Source organism: Nomascus leucogenys, chromosome 9 (genome assembly GCF_006542625.1).
Source record: "Nomascus leucogenys isolate Asia chromosome 9, Asia_NLE_v1, whole genome shotgun sequence".
Taxonomy (NCBI): Eukaryota; Metazoa; Chordata; class Mammalia; order Primates; family Hylobatidae; genus Nomascus; species Nomascus leucogenys.
This window is the reverse complement of record NC_044389.1, coordinates 98024174-98031656: the sequence shown is the minus strand read 5'-3', so window position 1 is coordinate 98031656 and position 7483 is coordinate 98024174.

The window sequence follows — 7483 nt, the reverse complement described above, 5'->3', positions numbered from 1 at the left end:
TTTAATTTTTTGTAGAGATGGGGTCTCGAAGTGTTCTCCAGCCTAGTCTGGAACTCCTGTGCCCAAGCGATCCTCCCTCAGCCTCCCAAAAAGCTGGGATTACAGGCATGAGCCACCACACTCAGCCTAGTCCACCAAGTTTTAATATATGAAACCACTCTGCTTTATCATGTGTGTGTGTGATATCTATACCTATATCCATCTATCTATAGATGCAGATATTTTTAAACACCTTTGTGTTTGGAGAATGGCATTAGGCACAAAATAAAACCCCCTACCTTTTCTTCTGGGGAGATGAGATTATTACATGTGAATCACATGGTGCTAACTGTAGGTGTAATAAGGTTTCAAAGTCTGGAGCAATAAAAATGAAGTAGGGCCGTCATGCAAAGCTCCCTAGAAAGCACTCAGTGTGAGCATAGAACTTATATAAATAGACGAGAGAAGGTATTGCCGAGAGGCAATAGTGTAGTAATGGTCAATAATGTGTGTTCCGGAGTGAAAACTTCGAGTACATTCTCGGATATCTCTAAGTTTCAAATTCTGGAAATATTATTATCTTCTCTCCTCCGAGAATGATGTGGTAGACATTGTCATAATTTTTCTATGTTTGCACTTGCCTCTCTCTGGAGTTAACTGGTAAGATGGTTCTCACAAAGCCCTGCCCATTTGCAGGAACGTTCACTGTGATTTTCATCATTTTGGTTACTGCGGGTACTGCATGAAAAAGAAAGGATTGGGGCTGGATACAGTGGCTTATGCCTGTAATCTCAGCACTTTGGGAGGCTAAGGCGGGTGGATCACTTGAAGTCAGGAGTTCCAGACTAGCCTGGCCAACATGGCAAAATCCTGTCTCCACAAAAAATACAAAAATTAGCCAGCTGTGGTGGTGCACGCCTATAACCCCAGCTATTTGGGAAGCAGAGGCAGAAGAATTGCTTCAACTTGGAAGGTAGAGGTTTCAGTGAACCAAGATTGTACCACTAAACTCCAGCCTGGGTGACAGAGCGAGATCCTGTCTTAGAAAAAAAAAAAAGAAAAAAAGGATTGGCTGCTGAAGTAACTCCTAGCCATTCTATATGTAAATTCTAAATGTAAAAGTAAACTTTACATTCTTGTTTACTTGGGACACTCTTGGTTTATGACTGTTGTGTAAGCATAATTATTAATAATAACAGTATTGACAATAGATTGTATATGGTCAGGTCATGCTACCCTTAGCATAATCTTACAGAAAATCTGTCTGTCCCCTCAACCCCCATATTCAAACAACTGACATGGAAAATGGCATAATTAATTTTATTAGTGTAAACATCCAGGTCTTTGGGCCCTTACGAAACTTTTTCTATTTGATTTTTCATTTTGTTTTCTGTTCTTTAGCCGTTCTCACCACTGTTCCCCGCAGCCTCCTAACCCTGTGGATCCCTGTCTCCTCTTCCAATTCTAACCCACCTTTGGCTTATAAGGGTCATCCAGGGAAGACCCCAGCCCCATATTGGCTTCCTTCACACACAAGGCTCCTTATTATTTTTTTAAAAATTGAAAAACAAGGCTGGGCGCGGTGGCTCACGCCTGTAATCCCAGCACTTTGGGAGGCTGAGGCGGGCGGATCACGAGGTCAGATCGAGACCATCCAGGCTAACATGGTGAAACCCTGTCTCTACTAAAAATACAAAAAATTAGCTGGGCGCGGTGGCAGGCGCCTGTAGTCCCAGCTACTCGGGAGGCTGAGACAGGAGAATGGCGTGAACCCAGGAGGCCGAGCTTGCAGTGAGCCAAGATAGCACCACTGCAGTCCGGCCTGGGAGAAACAGCGAGACTCTGTCTCAAAAAAAATATATATATATATTGAAAAAGAAGCCACAGTTTTCTTTCAGGGGAAAAGAACCAGGACAGCAAGTTCTGCTCACACCTATTGAGATTAGTAGACTCCCACCCTTAAAAATCCTTTACACATGGAGGCCAGGCATGGTGACCAAGGTGGGTGGATCCCCTGAGGTCAGGAGTTCAAGACCAGCCTGGCCAATAAGGCAAAACCCCATCTCTACTAACGACACAAAAACTAGCCAGGGGTGGTGGTGCACACCTGTAATCTCAACTACTCGGGAGGCTGAGGCATGAGAATTGCTTGAACCCAGGAGACAGAGGTTGCAGTGAGCCGAGATTGTGCCACTGCACTCCAGCCTGGGCAACAGAGTGAGACTCTGTCTCAAAAAAAAAAAAAAAAATCCTTTACAGATGGAAACAACAGACACTAGGGACTTCAAAAAGGAGGAGGTTGGGAGGAGGGCAAGGGTTGAAAATCCACTTATTCAGTACTATGTTCACTCTTTAGGTGACGGGTTCAATAGAAGCCCAAGCTCTAGAATTACACAATATATCTATGTAACAAACCTGCACATATACCCCCTGAATCTCAATTTTAAAGAAATATCTTACAGCTCTTTCTAAAGTCACATCCCAGAAATGGAAAAGAGGAGTGGGCCTCCCTTATCTGTGACTGTCGGAAATTAGACCACAATGAAAAGCTTCGCAGGTGCCCTATCTCAGAAGAATTCAAATCTATTTCAGTCTTCTTTTATTTTATCTTTAATTACACTGTTAGTGTTTTTCCTTATCTTCCACTTTGAAAAATTTATAAAAAGAAACTATGTTCTCACCACCTATGGTGAAAGAGAAATGAGTGCTTGGTTCCTTTATGTATAACATTAATCCAAGATTAAAGGAGATGGAAAAAAGTCGGGGGGTGGGGAGAAGGAAATGGTGGCATAAAGTGTTTAAGTCTGAAAAAAGTTACTAAGGGAATGGTGAAATCCATGGAACTCATGTGACTGTAAAGTCCTGCTAAGTTTTCTCGCAGCGACAGATGGAAGAGGCTGCTGGTGAATGAAACAAATATCTACTTTTAGCCTAAAATGTAGTGAGTTGTTTTCCCACCACTAGCCGCTAACAAAGGCACTAAGAAAACAAAATCTCTTCCCAGGCTATGAGACTAAGGGAGTGAGTGTGTGTAGTGATAGGGGAGGGAGACAGACTTTCACTCCAACTATGGCCTGAATGTTTGTGTCCCCCCAACTTTGTATGTTGAAACCTAACCTGCAATGTCATGGTATTCAGATATGTCTCTTGTGAAGTGATTAGGTCAGGAGGCTGAAGCCCTTATGAATGAGATTAATGCCCTTATAAAAGGAACTCCAGGCTGGGCATGATGGCTCACGCTTATAATCTCAGCACATTTGGAGGCTGAGGCAGGTACATTGTTTGAGTCCAGGCATTCCAGACCAGCCTGAGCAACATGGTGAAACCCTATCTCTACAAAAAACAAAAAAACAAACAAACCAGGTGTGGTGGTGCACACCTGTAGTCCCAGCTATTCAGGAGGCTGAGGTAGGAGAATCACTTAAGCCCCGGAGGCAGAAGTTGCATGAGCCAAGATCATGCCACTGCACTCTAGCCTGGGTGACAGAGTGAGACCCTACCTCAAAAAAATAAAATAAAGCCCATAATCCCAACACTTTGGGATGCTGAGGCAGGAGGATTGCTTGAGACCAGAGTTCAAGACCAGCTTGGGCAACAATATGAGGCCCCATATCTACAAAAAATAAAAATATTTAAAAACAGCATGGTGGTACGTGCCTATAGTCCCAGCTTCTTTGGAGGGTGAGGTGGAAGGATCACAGGAACCCAGGAGCTCAAGTCTGCAGTGAGCTAAGAAGGTGCCACTGTACTCCAGCCTGAGTGACAGAGGAGACCCCATCTCAAAAAAAAGAGACCCTTAAAAACCCACTTGTCCCTTCTATCATGCAAGGACACAGCAAGGAGGGACCTTCTGTAAACCAGGAAATGGCTCTCACTAGACACGGAATCTGCTGGTGCTTTGATCATGAACTTCTCAGCCTCCAGAACTGTGAGAAATGTTTCTGTTGCTTAAAAGCTACCCAGTGCACCTGATTTTGTTACAGCACCCGAAAGAGCCTAAGACAGCCCCATCCTAAGGATCACTCATGAGCTTTTTGAAGGAAGCAAGGATAAAGCAGACACTATGCCCACATGAAGGCTCCCTCTCCAACCTGCCAGACCAGCTACATGAAGAAGGGTCTGTACTGCTCAGCTAGTGTTGCTGTAACAGAATACCACAGACTGGATGGTTTAAACAACAGAATTTGATTGTCTCACAGCGACAGAGGCTGGAAGTCCAAGATAGAGGTGCTGGCAGGGTTGGTTTATTCTGAGCCTCTCCCCTTGGCCTGCAGATAACACGTTCTCCCTGTGACCTCACATGGTCACCCCTTAGTCTGTTTGGTCTAGGTCCTAGTGTCTTCTTCTAAAGACACTAGTCCCATTGGATTAGGGCCTACCCATATGGCTCCATTTTACCTTAATCACCTATTTAAAGGCCTTATCTCCAAATACTGTTACAATTTTTTTTTTTTTTTTTGAGATGGAGTCTCACTCTGTCACCCAGGCTGGAGCGCAGTGGCGTAATATTGGCTCACTGCAACCTCTGCCTCCCGGGTTCAAGTGATTCTCCTACCTCGGCCACCCAAGTAGCTAGGATTACAGGTACACACCACCATGCCCAGCTAATTTTTGTATTTTGAATAGAGACGGGGTTTTGCTATGTTTGCCAGGCTGGTCTCGAACTCCTGACCTCAAGTGATCTGCCCACCTGGGCCTCCCAAAGTGCTGGGATTACAAGTATGAGCCACCACGTCCGGCCCAAATACAGCCATATTTTGCAGTACTGGAGGTTACGGCTTCAACATATGAATTTTGGGGAAACACACTTCATCTCATACTAGGATCACCATTCAACATTGGGAAACACTCTCCTTGCCTGTACTCACAATAGGTCTGTGACACAGATTTTCAAAAGCTGTAAGTTTGCAAAATCATTGATCGGGAATGCATAGCTTACAGATTTGTTGATCATTTGTGACTGCCCGGCTTCTCCACTTTTTTTTTTTTTTTTTTTTTTTTTTGGTCTCTTGTCTAGAGTCAGGGCAGTTTGAGGTCAGTTCCACGGAGTCTTTCTACAAAGATCTTTCATGTCAAGCAAATGCTTCTTTTAGGGCACTGTAGGAAGTGAGCAGGCAGCTGTCGAAGGCCTTGGAAGAGTCAACAAGTAGGGTACACCCCAATGAAAATTTTTCTCATTCCACAATAACAGAAGGCCAATTTCTTAGGAAGTTTCAGTTTCTTGTATGTATCAGGCAATGTGCTAGGTGCTGGCTGTACAATAATAAAGTTTCCTCCCTTACTGAGTTCACAGTCTATCAGTCTAGTGGGAAAGAACAGAGAACATAAGGAAAATGCAAGAGGTGTACTGTATATGTTTAAATGTACATAGTACATACAAAAGCCATACAGCACAAGTAAAGCCTGCAGGACATGCTTACAGGCAAGCACTGTCTACTTCTTAAATCGACTGTAATATCTTAATTCCAATCCCCACATAACAACTACCTTCCCCAGGAATATTGACCAGTCCTGCCTACCCGTTTTACTTGGTAAATGTCGCAAAGCAGATCACCAGGTTCAGTTCAATTCTCCTTGATGCAAGGTAACCTGAAGGAGGGTCAAGTTCTGTCCTTGGAGTTTAGACAGTAGATTCCAGCCCCGATGCTGTTCATAAATCAATATAGGCCTCGGTATCTCCAGAATACGAGATTTTTTTCTATTATCTTCTCCTTTATGTTGTTAATTATATAAATTGTACTTATTTTATTTATTTATTTTTCATATTGGCTGAAATGTCCTTCTCTGCTAATGTCAACATGTGAATAACATGTGAATTACATTTATGCATCTTCTGTTTTTGTTATGATCATTTGGTCTCTCTTTTTTTATTTTTTAGCATATCTCATAATTTCTCCTGAATGCTGGACATTTTAAATGGATAATTATGTAGGACCTGGATGATGTTTTCTTCCTCTAAAGAACAAGAAAAGTTTTCTTTTTTACAGGCAAAGGGAGAACCAGGCGTTACCTCGATCCTGGCCAGAGTTAGTTTTAGCCTTTGCTAGGGCTGGTCTATTTTAACATTATCTTAGTACTGGTACTGACTTCCCAACTGTCTTCTTTAGCCCTAGTGTTGGGTATTTCTCGGCCTCAACTACAACCTGCACACATTTATCAAAGCCCTTCCGCCTTGGCAGAGCTAAATTCTAACTTCTGTTTCTCCAACACTACTCAGGTGCTGAAATCTCTGCCCAACTTTTAGCTTCCTGGGTGCTGCTTTGTGATGTGTTTCTTGGAGTCTCTTCCTGAACATGCAGCTTAGGAGATGGCCAATAATTGGAATGAATTCCTGTCCCGTCAGCCCAATAAGAATTCCATTTTATGTTTGAGCTCTCTCTCCCTCATTTGGAAATTACCCTCATGGGAAAAGCCAGGCAAACATGAATTTTACCTGGAATATTTTTCTTCTTTCAAGGAGTATAACTCTCCAACTAATTCATGACTGCATTGTTTGCTTTCATAGGCATTCAGACAGTTAGGGGTGTGTGTGTGGTGGGGCAGGGTGTGTGGGTGTGTGTGGTGGGTTGTGTGGGTGTGTGTGTGTGTTTGTGTGTGTGTGTGTGTTTGTGTGTGTGTGTGTTCCAAATATTATAGTTGTTTTTATGGAGAGGAGAGGTACAGACATCCCCAGCTTACAATGGTTTGATGATTTTTCCATTTTACAATGGCGTGAAAGAGATATGCATTGAGTATGCTTCTTGACTTAAGATTTGTTTACTGGGAGGTAACCTTATCGTAAGTTGAAGAGCATTTGCATTCCAGTTATCTATTGCCACTCTGAAACATCCAGCTGCAAAACTTAGCAGCTTAAAACAACAATTTATGGTTCTCTGATTCGGCTCAGCTGGAGAGTTTACTTGGGAATGTTCATGCAATTACAATGAGATGGCAGCTGAGCTGTGGTTATATAAAGCAAACTATACTGGACTTGTAAGATGTCTTCTTCATTCTTCTGTCTCTTTCTTCAGTGCTCCTTGAATTATTTTACTTTCTACTAATTACCTCAGAATCCAGAGCCTAGGCATCTCACAGCAAGATCTCAGGTTACTTATGATCTGGCATTGTGACTCACTGCTAAGAGGCAGAAAGCAGAAAAGTCCAGGTTTGATAAGGGCTGCATCTGTAAATGGCACAGGATAATTACCATTATATTTTATCAGTGAAATAAGTCACAAGGACCACTCAAATTCAAGAGTAGTGAAACAGATTCCACTTCTTCATGGGAGAGTGGCAAGGTCACACTATAGAAGAGCATGAGAGATGAGATAAGATTGTGTGCAATTTTGGCAAATACAATCTACCATAGATACAACCCATTCTTCTATTGTTTACCTTAAGATTTTTCCACTTTATGATGGTGCAAAAGTAACATGCATTTGGTGTGCTCCTTGACTGAAGATGAGTTTATTGCAGGGTAGCTCAACTAGGTTAATGAAACACCATAAATCTTTCAAATGGGAAG